We start from the raw sequence: 16640 nt of genomic DNA, 5'->3' as shown, positions 1-16640 counted from the left end.
CTAAAATGATCGGGGATACAAGTGTTTCAGATTTTGAAATATCTGCAGTGTAACGGTTTAGCATTCCCAATCTGAAATCCAAAATGCTCCAATGAGCATTTTCCTTTGAGTGTCATGTTAGTGTTCAAAACATTTCAGATGCTGGAGCGTTTCAGACTAGAGGTATTGCATCTATACTTAGCACCACCTGTCCAACATTCTGCCACTCTAACCTTCCATAATAAAGGAAAAAAAACTAAATTAAGATTAATCTTAATTAATTAGATGAAGCCTTTAGATATAGCCACCAATTTGCAGAAAATATAAGGAAAAGATGAACACTATGCTACAGGAATGCAATTAATAAAGTACAGAACGTAGAAAACTTCACAGGGCAAATAAAAGGGAAAAAAATAGGTAGAAGCATAAGTACACAGTAACCAAACATAATGTGTGAATTTGATTCTGTAAAAGCATATTTATGAGCAGTTCAGAAAAATTAAAGCTAAGTAGATAATTGGTAGTGTTAGGCAATTATTGTCAACACCTCACAACCATTAGGATGGCCACTAGCAAACAAACAGCAAATGCTGTCCAGTGTGTAGAATCCTGTTCACTGTTGCTAGGAATGTAAAATGGTGCAGCTGCTCTGGAAAGAGTACAGAAGTTCTTCAAGGAAGAAACAAACAAACAAACAAAAACCAGAATTACCATATGGTCCAGCAAACCCTCTTCTGAGATCCCAGAAAGAATGCCACTTCTAAAAAGAGCTGAAATCAAGAACTTCCATGTTCAAAGCCAGACTATCCATAACAGCCAAAAGGTGGAAGCAACGCAAATGTCTACCAACAAATGAATGGGTAAAGAAAATGTGGTATGACCTCTATTCAACATAGTAAGAACTCACAGGCAGAGCAGTCAGACAAGAGAAGATATCAACGGCACCCAAATCAGTGAAGAGGAGGGCAAGCTGTTGCTGTTTGATGATATGATTGTGTACCCAGAAAACCCTCAAGACTCCTCCATAAAGCTCCTAGAAGTGATAATTGAATTCAGCAAAGTTTCAAAACACAAAATTAATGTACACAAATCAGTAATTCTTCCATATACCAACAGCAATCAAGCAATCAAATCAAGAACTCAACCCCTTTTACACCTATTCTAACAAGTGCAAAAAACAAAATAAAATACTTAGGAAAATACCTAACCAAGAGGGTGAAAGACCTCTACAAGGAAAACTACAAAACACTGCTGAAAGAACTCACAGATGACACAAACAAATGGAAACACATCCCAGGATCAGATTTTGAAATATCTGCAGTATAACGGGTAGAATCATGGGTAGAATCAATATTGTGAAAATGACCATACTGCCAAAAGCAATCAACAAATTTAATGCAGCTGCCATCAAAACATTACCATTATTCTTCACAGAAGTACAAAAAACAATCCTAAATTCCTATGGAATCAAAGAAGAGCCACATAGCCAAAGCAAGACTAAGCCAAAATAACCAATCTGGAGGCATCACATAACCTGACCTCAAACTATACTCTAAGGCCAGAGTCACTAAAACAGCCCAACACCAGCATAAAAACAGGCACATAGGCCGGGCGCCGTGGCTCACGCCTGTAATCCAGCACTTTGGGAGGCCGAGACAGGTGGATCACAAGGTCAAGAGTTCTGAACCCAGTCTGGTCAACATGGTGAAATCCCGTGTCTACTAAAAATACAAAAATTAGCCAGGCGTGGCGGCAGGCACCTGTGATCCTAGGCTGAGGCAGGAGAATTGCTTGAACCCGGGAGGCAGAAGTTGCCCTGAGCCAAGACTGTGCCATTGCACTCCAGCCTGGGTGACAGAGCAAGACTCTGTCAAAAAAAAAAAAAAGGCACATAGACCAATGGAACAGAGAACCTAGAAATAAAGCCAAATACAGCCAAGTGATCTTCGACAAAGCTAACAGAAACATAAAATGAGGATAGGAGACCCTATTCAAACAAATGGTGCTGGGATAACTGGCAAGCCACACACAGAAGAATGAAACTGGATCCTCATCTCTCACCTTATACAAAATCAACTCAAGATAGATCAAAGAGTTAAACAGACTTAAAACCATAAAAATTCTAGAAGATAACACTGCAAAAACCCTTCTAGACACTAGCTTGGGCAAAGACTTCATGGCCAAGAACCTGAAAGCAAATGCAACAAAAACAAAGAGAAATTAAGACGGAACTTAACTAAAAAGCTTCTGCACAGAAGAAGCAATCAGCAGAGTAAACAGACAACCCACAGGCTAGGAGAAAAATCTCCACAATCTATACGTCTGACAAAGGACCAATATCCAGAATCTATAAGGAGCTCAAATCAGCAAGAAAAAAAAATAATCCCCCAAAACAGCGGGCTGAGGACACCAATAGACAATTCTCTAAAGCAGGTACACAAATGACCAACAAACATGAAAAAATACTCAGTATCACTAATGACAAGGGAAATGCAAATGAAAACCACAATGTGATGACACCCTACTCCTGACAAGAACGGCTACAATCAACAACGAAAAAATAATAGATGTTGGCGTGGACATGGCGAAAAGAGACCACTTACATCGCTGGTGGGAATGTAAACTAGTACAACCACTATGGAAAACACTATGGAGACTCCTTGAAGAACTAAAACCACCATCTGATCCAGTAGTCCCACTACTGGGTATCTACCCAGAGGAAAAGAAGTCATTACATGAAAAAGATACTTGCACACGCATGTTTATAGCAGCACAATTTGCAACAGCACAACTGGAACCAGCCCAAATGCCCATCAGTCAACAAGTGGATAAAGAAATTGTGGTGTATGTATATACACCATGGAAAACTACTCAGGCACAAAAACGAATGGAATAACAGCATTGGTATCAACCTGGATAGAATTAGAAACCATTATTCTAAGTGAAGTAACTCAGGAATGGAAAACAATAACGTTGCATGTTCTCACTCATAAGTGGCAGCTAAGCTATGAGAAGTATGCAAAGGCATAAGAATATACAATGGACTTTGTGGACTCCGGCAAAAGTGTGGGGGGTAGAGAGAGAAAAGACTACACACTGGGTACAGTGTACACTGTTCTGGTGATCAGTGCATCCAAATCCCAGAAATCACCACTAACGCACTTATCCGTGTAAGCAAACACCACCTAATCCCAAAAAACCTTGAAATAAAAAAGAATTAAAAAATAAAGAAAATATGATATGTACATACAATGGTATTTCATTCTGCCTTTAAAAAAACAAGGAAATAATGTCACAAGCTACAGTACAGATGAACCACGAGGACATTATGTTAAATAAAAGCAGCCAATCTCAAAAAGACAAATACTGTATGGTGCTACCTATATGAGGTATCTAGCAAACTCACAGAAACAGAAATACAAGGGTTGTTGCCAGAGGACAGGGACAGGGGTGCTGTTTAACAGGTAAATGGTTTCGGTTTTGCAGTGAGCCCAGACCAAACCACTGCACTTCAGCCTGGGGAACAGGGTAAGATCATCTCAAAGCATAAGTAAATAAATAAAAAGTCAAAATAATAACATACACCTGCTGGCCAATGGGCCCTAATAATGCAATATGAGAAAATTACAAAAAGCAGTATGAAACACTGTAAAAAGGAAAGCAGCTATAAATCATGATTTAAGGTGCAATTAGATTTGTTTTATTTTGTTTCTTATTTATTTGAGATGGGGTTCCACTTTTGTTGCCCGGGCTGGAGTGCAATGGCGTGATGTCGGCCCACTATAACCTCTGCCTCCTAGGTTCAAGTGATTCTCCTGTCTCAGCCTCCCAAGTAGCTGGGATTATAGGCGCATGCCACCACACCTGGCTAATTATCGTATTTTTAATAGAGATAGGGTTTCACCATGTTGGCCAGACTGGTCTTGGACTCCTGACCTCAGGTGATCTGCCCTCCTCGGCCTCCCAAAATACTGGATTACAGGCGTGAGCCACTGCACCTGGCCATAAGGTGCAATTAGATTTAAAATTACTTGTGTCTAGGTAAAAGAAGAGCGAAGGCAAAAAAGAATGTTATTGATCCCTCGTATTATTTTAGCAAGCACAATGTTCAGCAAGGGAAAGAAAAATGTTTGAGGAGATGGATATCCCACTTACCCTAACTTGATCACTTCACATTTACACAATATCAAAATATCACATGTACCCTAAAATAGGTACAACTACTGCACATCAATTTTAAAAATTTTAAGAGAAAAAAAGAACACTGTTGAGGGCAGGTAGGGAGGTAGTAGAGGTAACTGTATATAAACCCACTAAACATTCTGGCATTTTCAGAGGAAAAAAAAATATGACCTACTATGTACCACAGGTTCAACCCAGAATATTACCACATTTCTGAGGGTCATGGGAAACCCACCATTTTCAACCAACACCTATAAATTGACTGGCACATCTGTACAAATACTTAGAAATGGCCCAGTGTCCTTAGCTAGGCTATGAGCAAGTTTGCTGTAATCCTGGTCTCCTTCATCTCTAACACACATTAACATACACACATATACATACACACACGTAAATCTCTATGATGATGGCGTTAACATGATTTCAGGGATTTTCAACAAAACTGACAAACATGTTTGGGATGATCTAATTTAAAATATGGTCTATGAGCAGTTATAAAAACATAGTCTGTGTGAGTAGTACATAAAAATTTTCACTTTTAAGAATAGGCACTTAGAGACAGGTAGCCGCATGGCACCTGTACTCAGATACCCAACTGGTCTGACTGCCAGGGGAGATGTGCCACAAATACTAAGGCTCTGACAAGAAAGAAGGGTAACAGGTTTCAAATGTGAACTTCATTTGAACAAAAACTTCATGTGAACAAAAAGCCAAGAGCAGACACTCCAAATACCAAAGCTGATTTACCATGGATCTGTTTCTTTCATGAGAAACTCTAGTGCTCCCTGGGAAACAGCAGATTTCGTGGTTAATGAGTCACCAGAGCAACCTACAGACCCCAGCAAGTGCTTTATAAATTAACGAAAACCATGTCATCCTTTGTGCTAGGTAAAGCTTGGCCTGGGGGGTGGGTATCTTATTTTTTTTAGCATCTCCTATCAACCCCTGAGAGAGAAAAGAGAAAGGAGAAAGGAGGAGACGAAAGGGAAGAGGGTGATGGGGATGCAGAGAGGGAAGGAGAAAAGGGAAAGGAAGAGGTCAACCCTTTTTTCCCCAATAGGAATTCAGAAGAGTTTGGACAGAGAAAATTCTCCTCCTACCAACATACTGAAAAGATTCATCTGTAATAGGAAGTATTTCCTAGGAATATTTTCACAAATATCTTACCCACTTATTTTGGTTCTTGTTAACTTTTAATAGTTTTTCTTTCAGAATGATACATCTATCATTTCCCATCAAATTCTATAAACCTCAGTTTCCATACCTAATTTAATGTTTAAAACTAAGTAAAAATAATTAAAACTGTTGCTAATGAGCTACAGAAAATATAAATGTAAGATGTTATTATTTAGTTCTTAAAAAAAAAAAAAAAAAGGAAAAGTTCCTTTCTATTTACTCATCCCCAAAATATATAATTTTGGCAAGAAATTTTTTTTTAAGGGAGAATCACTCTGACTTCTAGTTAACAGTGATAGGATCACTTGGCATACAGCTAGAATAATCCTTAAAAATTAAGTCCAATTCCATCATCTAAGTTTTATAAGAGTACCTGCCAAAGGTCAAAGATTCGTAGTATATTCAGGAAATAAAGCAAATGCCACCTCCTACAGAGTCCAGTAGTCCTTCTGCTATGTCACATGATTGCCATTTATATTCTACAGTGAAAGGCTTCCTTAAAATCTTTCTAAATAGATAAGAATAACTGTCCTTAAAATTATTAATTACAACAGATAGAATCCTAGCCATTTAAATGTACACAACTAAAAGTATTAGGATAAATGCAATACATAGAAACAAATCTATTTTAGTGAAATGATGGACGAAAATAAAGTAGCAAAATGCCACTGTTGCATTTTTAACAATACTATTCACAAAATATAGTTCATTTGACAAAACACAGGACCATCACGATATAACAATACTACTTTTCATCCTGATGACTTAGCTAAGAGGCTTTTCAGAAAACAGAAATCTTAGGCTGGGCATAGTGGCTCACACCTGTAATTCCAGCACTTTGGGAAGCTGAGGTGGGCAGATCACCTGAGGTCAGGGGTTCAAGACCAGCCTGACCCACATGGTGAAACCCTGTCTCTAGTAAAGATGCAAAAAAATTAGCCAGGCATGGTGGCACATGTCTGTAATCCCAGCTACTTGGGAGGCTGAGGCAGGAGAATCACTTGAACCTGGGAGGCGAGGTTGCAACTGAGCCAATTTCGTGCCATTGCACTCCAGCCTAGGCAATAAGAGCAAAATTCCATCTCAAAAAAAAAAAAAAAAAAAAAAAAAAAAGAAGAAGAAGAAGAAGAAAGAAAAGAAAAGAAAAATTTTCAAAAGTGGCAATTTTTAAAAAAAATATTCAAGTTATTTTAGGTACTTTAAACTACATGTATTTTTTTTTTAAAGCCCACTTCCGTAGCTTGGGAACACATGTATTTTGTCAAATTGTGAGAAACTTTGAAAATTCTCAAATGATTCTAAAAACAAGAGAATAAGAAACACTCTGACACCGGGAGTTGGAGTCTTACCATTGGCAGTGCATTGATGAGGGGATGTGCAACTGAATATCCGGTCACCGCCAATCACAAGTTGCTGTTGTTGATGCTGAGGAAAAGGAAAGTAAAGTATTCAATGTGCCCTAAAACAAATTCAGGTTAAAAGATTTTCCATAGCAAATGTTACATGTTTGAAATATTCTCTAAGGTCCCCACCAGTGAATTTCTTTTTCCCCCAAGTAATTGTTATCATATACAACAGCAGCAACTTTTGAGTGCTTAATACTTGGCAAGTCTTGCGGACGTTCATAAGAGGATGACACAGAGAACAAAATGAGACTCCAAGAGATTAATCTGCACACAAGTGGTCTCGCCACCATTCAGCTCAACTCGGGCAAATACTACTGGATTAGGGTCCAATTAGTATGTTCACAATCTACAATAATGGGCCACAAAGAATGACATAAACTTGCATTCTGTATTGTTTAATAATAAAGAGAAATATATCATTGGATTAGAAAGAATTTCAATCAAAACTTACTAAGTTTGATCTCTTTAGACTTTACATTTTATAGGGCTTATCCAGTCTTCTGAATTACTAAGTCAGGGTACCTTATATTCCACAAAACCTTTGTGTAAATATAAAAGTTATACTTCACATATTGTATCAGAAGAGACTCTTGGGTCACCAACCAGTGCAGTTTCCACCATGGAATACAATTTTGTAAAGGGTTAAATCAAGCGGATGCCACAGGAAGGAGTTTACCATGTGATCTATGGGAGGTTTAGCTCCTGCACCAACCAGGTGAAGTAAGTGAGCACTAAAAAGATAACTAAGTAAATGGTGACTATGCCACATACACTATCCCATCAATCTCTTGTGCTTCAAACACCATGACAAGGGCGTGAGCCCCCATGGCATGTCGCCCAGAGGCACTTGGGAGCTAGTCGGTAGATCCTTTCTAGCACAGACTGAGGAAATGCTCTTTAGACACCGTGACTACATACCACTGGGCTCTGTTTACTCAAGGTCATGTTAGGAACATCAATTATTTCACTACAAAGTTTCTGTCAAGTTTTGAGCTAAAATTATACAGGGCTGCTTGCTATCCAAAAATCGACAGAGCACTTTTGTCACAGAAAAATTTTTGGCATACATGCATTCAACTTATTTATACATAATAAATAAAATACTACTACTAAATAATGCATATTTTAAAACACATACAAGTGGTCAGGCACAGTAATTCATGCCTGTAATTCCAGCACTCTGGGAAGCCGAGGCAGGCCGCCTGGGCTCAGGAGTTCGAGACCAGCCTGGGCAACATGGTGAAACCCTGTCTCTGCCAAGGATACAAAAAATTAACTAGGCATGGTGGCGCACTTCTGTGGTCCCAGCTACTTGGGAGGCTGGCGCACGAAGGTCACTTGAGCCTAGGAGGCAGAGGTTGCAGTGAGCTGAGATGGCGCCACTGCACTCCAGTCTGTGTGATCAGAGTGAGACTCTGTCTCAAACAAAAAACACACCCAACGTAAGCAAAAGACAGATAAATATTTATTCACAGTACTATAATATTTTTCTTCATAACATTCTGTTATGAATGTCTTAATAATGATAGTTTTACATCATTAACTAATACCGTAAGGTATAGGTTAATCATAGAGCAAAGCTCATCAATACCAATAGTGAATAATCTACATTTCAAACATCTTTGTTGATAATCACTAACTTTTTCAGACATTCACAAAATGATTAGATCATAGCAAGTGAAGAGTTCGTTCTCACAGTTTAAGTATTGGCTCTGCCATTTTCTTTTTTCTTAATCCTATCTTGGTTTCAGATGCAATCTCTTTGCAAGACTAAGTCTTGAGACAGATTGTTTTGGTGAGACTTGGTTAAAACTGGATAGTAAGATTTACGAATCTATGTAACCCAAGTGAATACATGCTGTTTTAATTGTGTCCCTCACATTTCATGTGTTGGAGACTTAATCCCCAAATTCAAATGTCGATGGCATTTGGAGGTAGGGCCCTTCAGAGGAATTAGTATTACAAAAGATCATCAGGGTGTAGCCCCCACGATGAAATGAAAACTTTGTTAAGAAGAGCAAGAGGGACCTAAGCTGATTCGCTCTTGCCTTCTTGCCATGCGAAGCCCTCCAATGTTATAAAAGCAGTAAGAAGGCCCTTCCCAGATGCGGCCTCTCAGGCCTGGACTTTCCAGCCTCTAGAACTGGAAGAAATAAATTTCTTTTCTTTATAAATTACCCAGTCAATGGTATTCTGTTACAACAACATAAAATGGACTAAGACAACAAGTCAACTTATAGTACTAAGCTGAAATAATCGCAATTCCAGGAAACAGAAAGAATGGACGTATCACTGATGCTTTGTGCAATCTCCACTTTTTCCTCCAAACAGCATTAGTACCATGTTATACTGTACATGACTCTCTTATACTAGAGCCAAATGAGGATATAAATTAACCCCCGTATTAACCATCAGAATTGTTTTTTACTTTGAAACGAACATAAATGAATATGGTATGGTACACACATAACACACAAACTCACATACATCTACCTTTATAGAATGCTAAATTAGACCATGAGTTTTCTTCCTCTGCCTGCTTCTTTTTCTAACTTGTCGGTCGTCAGTGAGTCTCTCATCACCCTCATAGATGTATCTAATCTCAGTTTTCACAAATTACCTTTTCTCTACCTTTGTCTTCATTCATTCAGTTAGCTTTTCCTACAGGTCCTTAAGGAGAAACACCACAATAGGGATTTAATAATTGATGACATGTTTAAAAAGTATTTGATTCTAGGATGTGAAGGGTGAATAAATATGTGAAAAATGGTATACCAATTGTACATACAATTGAATTTGGAAAATTGAGGAATTCCTAGAAACATACGCAGGGCCATATTTTTGATTTTTCTTAGATGTTTTCCTAGTCAACTCATTTACCACCTATGGCCTAGCCATTGTGTGATGCATTGACAAAACACATCATGCAATCAAAATGAATTATCTAAATTTTAAAAGATATAGTGACATACTTTACAAAGGAATTACAAAAGTTAAGGTGCATTTAAGATAGTCTGACAATGTTTATTAAAACTATTTGTATTAAAGGAATTCAAGTCCACAACACAGTCATGTGTATCCTGTCTATCTGCATTTCTATTCTCACTCAACCTTCTCTACTCTCACCACAGCAGATCACTGCAGCTCTGTTGTCTGCACCCTCTGGCTGCCACGACATTCCTCATTCCTCCCCGGAAATGTCCTTCTGACTATGGTCTGCTCACAAATCTCCCTATCCTTTCTTCAAAGTTCAGCCCAGTCAGCTTCCTCCATTAATTGCCCGACCCCCTACCCAGAGAGAGAAACGAACCCCCACTTAACACATCTCCCTTTCTACAACTGCATAGTGCCGTATTCTTTTATCATGCCTCTCCATTCAAACTTCCAGAGACCAGGGAGTGATTTAATCATCTTGCTGTCCCCCTCGCCCCCTCCACCAAACTAAGAATAGTGCCTTGAATATATATGCTTAAGATATGTATGTTGATAAAATGTTAATAGTATCTAGATACTGAGGAATGGATATACACATATTTGAAAATAAAATGCAGTAGAGACTGAATTACAGTGCAAATAAATCACACTGGGAAGGAAAAACTCCACAGTGGATTGTTATTTTGAAAATGCCTGGGAGAACCTGGCTATACCAACAGTTTTAGTATCACTTCCAAAAGGTGACCAACAAAGGTTGATCTTCCATCATTAACAACAAACTCAAGAAGTACAAGATCAATCACATTATTAGTATAAAAACTGTCACCTCCTTTGTGTGCTACATAAACTAAATCTATTTGCTCTACTTCTTGTAATAAAATAAATGTTTGCAGGCTTTGTGTGTTGTCTCCTAACAAAAAACTTTGCTTCCAAAAATGTATTTCAGAGCATTTTATCTAAAGTAAATGAAGTATTAGTTTTAGATAAGGCTTTCAGCATAGAAAGGCACTGTTGACTTAGCCGACATCTTCTAAGATCTGCCACCTACACATGAATAGATAAATTTATTTAATTTGTAAATGACTTTGAAAAGCTAACAGACATAATGGGCCCTTTTCCTAGAAAAAGGTACAAACACAATACAAACTTATTTATTATTTAAGGTAGCAATACACTCTAATATAGGACTTAGTGGTCACTAACAAGTTCAAGGAAGCGTATCTGGTATCTTAATAAAGTTAAAAACAATTTTTTTACGTACAGAATTTGGGAAAGTCATCCCAGGAATTAAGAGAAAAATATAATCCCAGCAATTTGGGAGGCCGAGGTGGGGGGATCACTTGAGGTCAGGAGTTTAAGACCAGCCTGGCCAACATGCAGAAACCTTATCTCTAATGAAAACACAAAAATCAGTTGGGTGTGGTGGAAGGCGCCTATAATTCCAGCTACTAGGGAGGCTAAGAGACAGAGAGAGAGAGAGAGAGAGAGAGAGAGAGAGAGAGAGGAGAGGAGGAGAGAGAGAGAGAGAGAGAGAGAGAGAGAGAGAGAGAGAGAGAGATATTTAAGAATCCTACCAGAATTGACCCTACTTCAAAAATTTTTATAAATGAACTTCCAGAAAAAGTCACAGGAAGTTCAAATTAAATTGTTTAGCATGATTGAAAGCACAATTTAAAAAAAAAAAGTATTACCTCGTAATGGAACAATTAAATATATACATATTTGTAAATCAGAGTTTCAACTGAATCTTCTTAATCCATTTTACAAAAAAGGAATCTATCAGAATGTTATCTCCAACAACATACCATGCATACATCAAAGCCTCTAAACATTATATCCTCCCTGGCCCTCACCCCATCCTCATTTCCCATGGAATCACACAAACAGATAACATCTAGACAGCCAGAAAGTAAGGCAGGTGAAAAGGCGAAGGAGCGTTAACAGCAGGGACATTCAGGTGAAGTGACCCTGAGATCAGACTCACTGTCAGGCCAGGAACAGCTTTGCAATTTCCGAGTATGTTTTAGTTTCCCATTGTGACTTAGGCAATTTGGGGAAAACTGCTTCAGAAGTATCTGACTCCAATTTCTAATAATAAGCTACTCTCAAGACCACATGCTCACATAAAGAGAAAGCAATTTAAACACGCACTGGTGTCTCATCACCTAATTACTACCTTAGTTCAGTTGGTAACATCACATGTAATTGAATTTTAAGTTAAAATTACAACAAACAAGTCATACAAAAATAAACTATTGTGTAAGAATAAAACAAAAAAAAACTATCAAGTATTTCTAAATTTGTCTGTCACAGGGTAAGTAATGCAATTAAAGACAATAGCATAAACTCTTACAATGACCCACAGGGTTCTTAAAGCCTGGCTTGAAGAGTTTTGAGTGTAATGTAAGTCAAGTTTATTATTTAGGCACTAAAACCTGTGCATCTAAAGCTTCCAGTTCACAAACCTTCAACGATAGGCATTTTGAACATGAGAAAAGGCTTACACTCCAAATTTACTGATACTAGATAACTAATACAAAAATCTATGGATGATTTTAAGTGACTTTTATTTGAGTACAGCATTAATGTGTAAATATAACTAATTTTGTTTCTCCCCAAAATAAGTTATTAAATTAATGGTGCAACTTACAGTGCCTTTAAAATACCACAGATACGACACTGTTTTCTTGTTTACAGAACGTTGATAACTGCTTTAAAAAAAAAAAAAAAAAAAAAAGCCTGGAAGAGCAACAAGTGTGGTGGGAGTGGCGGTAGGAACAGCAACGAGGATCTAAGAAATAATACAAGGGGGTAAAAAAAAAAAAATGAAGCTTTGTTGCCTAAGACCACACGGGTGGTACACTGCATGTAAGTTAGAAGAGAAAACTGACATTCCTACATCTTATTAGATTTCTCACTCTTCCTAAGGGTTGAATATCTGATTCAAAAATCAGTTGAACAACACATTTCCAGTAGAAATGAGAACAGCTCTGCCAAGACTGAGTCTCGATTAACTCTGTCCTACGGAAATACTGCAGATTAGAGCCCAACTATGATGTAGTGCCCTTCACTCAGATGAAATTGCCATAGGGTAGGACCCACATCACTTGCATTTAAAATCCTCCCCCACACCTACCCCAGGGGGTTCCAATGGAGGTTGAGAACCACTGGGTGGGTGGGTGGGGCTGGCAAGGGAGGGAACAAGATGGGAAATTTTACTATTTGCTTTCTAATTATTAATCTAAGGCAAGAGGTCACTTCTTTCAAATATTAGATTGCCAAGTGAGTAGTGTTCAGAAGGAGAGGGAGAAATATGTTAATACTACATCAGACTAAATAAAGTGCTTTATTAATCTAATTTTAAGATTAATGATGACAAAGATAAACTCAATCTGTCTCCCAAAAATGAAATGAAGGACAATGATAATGAAGACACCATAAACAATAGAAAGAGGCCAAAAAGACTACAAAACAGGATAACGAAAAAATGCATAAAAGCAGACACAGAAGGACCACGGTTGATTTCTACATACAGATAAAGAGACACATAAAGACCAAATGAGCCTCAGCTATGTGTGACAAAATTTTAAGTAGCAAGTAGAAGTTATAAAAAGGTATTTTTTTCCTATTCAATGTAAGGGATAAACCATCGCACAAATCAATGACAAGGCTCGAACAAAACCTGGATATGTGATTCATCAAGGAGGTTCTAGTGGGCACTTGGGCAAATGATCTCAAGTTTGTTCTATGTGTGCTCCATCCTTTCTAACTTAGCACTCAAGTGTGCTATCAGCGCCAGCACAAGAGTCTGTAGCAGTTCTTTTGCGCAAATTAGACTCCAGCAGAATAAATTACAAAAGAGAAGCCGCACCATATCGGGGGCTAAGAACCTGGAATCTGGAGCCACACAGGTGGGTGTGGACTCCCTGGCTCTGACTCTTGGCAGCTGGTTACCTTAACCCTCTCAGTGCCTTGGCTTTTTCATCTGTGAAATATGTTAGGGGAGTGGAATAACTTAACATTTAAAAAGCGCTAATCAGTCCCTAGCATAGGACTGAGATGTAATATGTACTCGATAAATGGTCATAAAAGAAGTTCCTTCCTCTGGGAAGACAGTCCCCTAACAGGGCAACAGCTTGGCCTGGATTTCGGTGCCCACTTCTCCCCTGACTGTGTATGCAGGACACAGACTGTCCATTCAGATTCTGCTGTCCTGTGTGCCACCAAGGCTATTGAGTCCAGTTACGTTACGTCTTTTGTGAGTTAACACAACAGCATTACTACTTAAAAAGAAACTTATCATTTAGAACACTTTCAAGCTACAACAGATTTGGAGTACGCCCAAACGTGGTAGGCATCCGGACTAGCATACCCCCACAGTGACAATAAACACCCTCTCACTGAAGCAGTTCTTCAAACACTTCACAACTAAACATCTTCAATTTTTACTTTGTAATAGAATGCAATGGGCCTCTTTAAAAAAAAAATAAAACTGAAAACTGCCATTCTCAAGTGCTTTGGACACAAAGAAAAAAATATATACTCACATTAAACTAGACGTTAGGTTGAGAATTCTGAAATGTTATGTTTCTATTTATCCACTACTGATGAGCTCAAAGTGTCACTCCTGTGCGCCCTTACTACAAGCATTTCCTTACAGATTCACACAAGAAAAGGCTTTAACACTGGTTCTCCGATTGCACATTTTGAAAGTGACAATATCAGCAAATGCTTTTCCTTCAGTAAATTATAACAAATTGTTCACTTAACTAGCACATTCCAATCAAAACCGCTGCCAGAAATACATTCCTTTAAGAAATCAAGGTTGTATGTTTTTTAGTGGAATATTCTTAACTCTAGAGAATGCCAAGTTCTCCTCCAATATTGGTTTGCCAAAATGCTTTCAATTTAACTTGTTCACCAAACTTAAAATGATACATTTAAACCAGCAAACACAAGCAGTGTTATCTGCCTGGCCCATTCAGGAACCACTTCTGGTTCACACACACACAGAGCCACCACCTGGGGATCATGAAAGAAAGGAGACCACCTTTATTTACACACACACACACACACACACACACACACACACACACACCCACACACCCCAATATAGAAAATTACTCCTCTCTCTGCCTACCACCCAAGTTACAATAATAAAACACCAGCTGAGATTATCTGAATACAACTACTCCATCTTTCTTCTCAGCCACTGGCATGCAGTGGTCTAGGAGTTGGCAAACCATGGTCAGTAGATACATATTTTTTTTTACTTTGCAGGCCATTTGGTCTCTGTCATTACTCTGCTATTATAGAGCAAAGTAGCCACAGATAATACATTATTCTTTCCAATAAAACTTTATTCAAAAAAAAAAAAAAAAAAAAAGAGGTAATAAACCAGATATAGTCCACAGGTCATAGTTTCTTGACTCTGAAGCAATTCTCATAGCCTTCAAATTTCTACAGATCCAGGATAAAACAAAGAAGCTTTTAGGATAAATGAGGTAAAGTTGTTTTAAATCAAATAAACTAACAGACCAAGCAAAAACACTTACTACTCAAACACTGCGCAGTAAAAACATATAACTATTCTACAAAAAGGAAATTTTCTAAGGAATTCAAACATAGTATCCTATGTGGCACATATATAATGATGAAGGTCAATAAGAAAATTAAAAGTATTAAACTTCAACATTCCTCTGCCATCTTCAGAAACTTAAAAAGACAGTGGGGGTAGAATGGAAAGAATAAGGGCTTTCTGTTCTCTCTGTTCAAAAACTCAGCTCTTTTAAATCATACCCATGAAACCGTAAGCAGGTCCTCGGTGTCTTTACCTATATAGAGTATCAGATAGCCTGGTAACACCTATGAACATAGTGTTTGGCTCACTGTAAAGAAAGTAACACTAGGATTTAAAATCCTATTAAATGCCTAAAGGCGTTTTCACACAGAAATAACACTAATATATATCAATTAATTATAACTGCATGTATAGTTTAAAAGGGAGCGAAACGGTTAAGAATAGTATAGCATTAAAAGACAAACAAAATCAATTCCCTAAGCAAAAAAAATAGTCTGAATTATGAATTTCCATGAGCTTAAAAAATACCGACGGAAAGGTGGTTTGTTTGTTGTTTTTTGAGATGAAGTCGTCAGGCTGGATGGAGTACAGTGGTGTGACCTCTGCTCACTGGAATCTCTGCCTCCCGTGTTCGAGGGATTCTCCTGCCTCAGCCCCCGAGTAGCTGGGACTACAATCGTGCACCACCACACCCAGCTAATTTTTGTAGCTTTAGTAGAGACAGGGTTTCACCATGTTGGCCAGGATGGTCTTGATCTCTTGACCTCATGATTCACCCAATTTGGCTTCCCAAAGTGCTGGGATTACAGGCATGAGCCACCGTGCCTGGCCAGAAAGTTTTTTGTTATTTTAATGCAAACTACAAAGAAACAGACAATAAAAACGTTGGGATAAGTGATGGTGGTCCTAGAAATGCGTCCTCCCTGCCAGGGCAAATGGAAGGAAGCAAGAGAAAACACGAACCATAAGTTGTGCCAATGCTAGCTAATGTTCACCAAGTAGTGACTGGGAAGAAACGTTATGCCTATCTTAAAAAGTAACAGAAAATGTGCTTGTATTTTAGCTTTTTGATGTGATAAGGTATCCGGATACCAAAAATCATTTCTGTAAGCGACAAAAATGTTATTGTCAAACATGTCTTCTTTTCACATTTTCTAACAACTCTAAATCATAATCTAACTCACAGGTAAATATAGGGAAAAACAAGTTAATTGTATATTGGTAATTAATATTTTAAAACAAGTTAATAAATCTATAAACAAAATTACATTTAAAACTGTCAATTTCATACCTTTTCCCAGTTTTTGAGTATCAGTTGAATATCAAAACCACCAAAGATTCAATCAGCAACAAAGCTTCTATACACTAAATGAACTCTCTCC

The 16640-nt window shown here is 38.0% G+C and overlaps 1 protein-coding gene across 8 annotated transcripts in view; it reads right to left on the bottom strand.

Moving 5' to 3' along the window:
- The window catches only part of TBL1XR1 (TBL1X receptor 1), a 195657-nt gene that overhangs the window by 81123 nt on the left and 97894 nt on the right, over positions 1 to 16640 (bottom strand). For 5 of the 8 annotated variants that reach the window (XM_032258276.1, XM_032258283.1, XM_032258279.1 and 2 more), the window contains exon 2: positions 6687 to 6762. The exons of 2 other annotated variants lie outside the window; for them this stretch is intronic. The gene's annotated coding sequence lies outside the window, so the exon portion shown is untranslated. Of the gene's footprint in view, positions 1 to 6686; positions 6909 to 16640 lie in introns of those variants that run through there. One more of the 8 variants, XM_032258277.1, reaches the window with a different exon arrangement.

This window comes from Sapajus apella, unplaced genomic scaffold (genome assembly GCF_009761245.1).
Source record: "Sapajus apella isolate SASKATOON/1434 unplaced genomic scaffold, GSC_monkey_1.0 scaffold101, whole genome shotgun sequence".
Classification (NCBI taxonomy): domain Eukaryota; kingdom Metazoa; phylum Chordata; class Mammalia; order Primates; family Cebidae; genus Sapajus; species Sapajus apella.
This window is presented reverse-complemented; position numbering and strand designations above follow the sequence as displayed.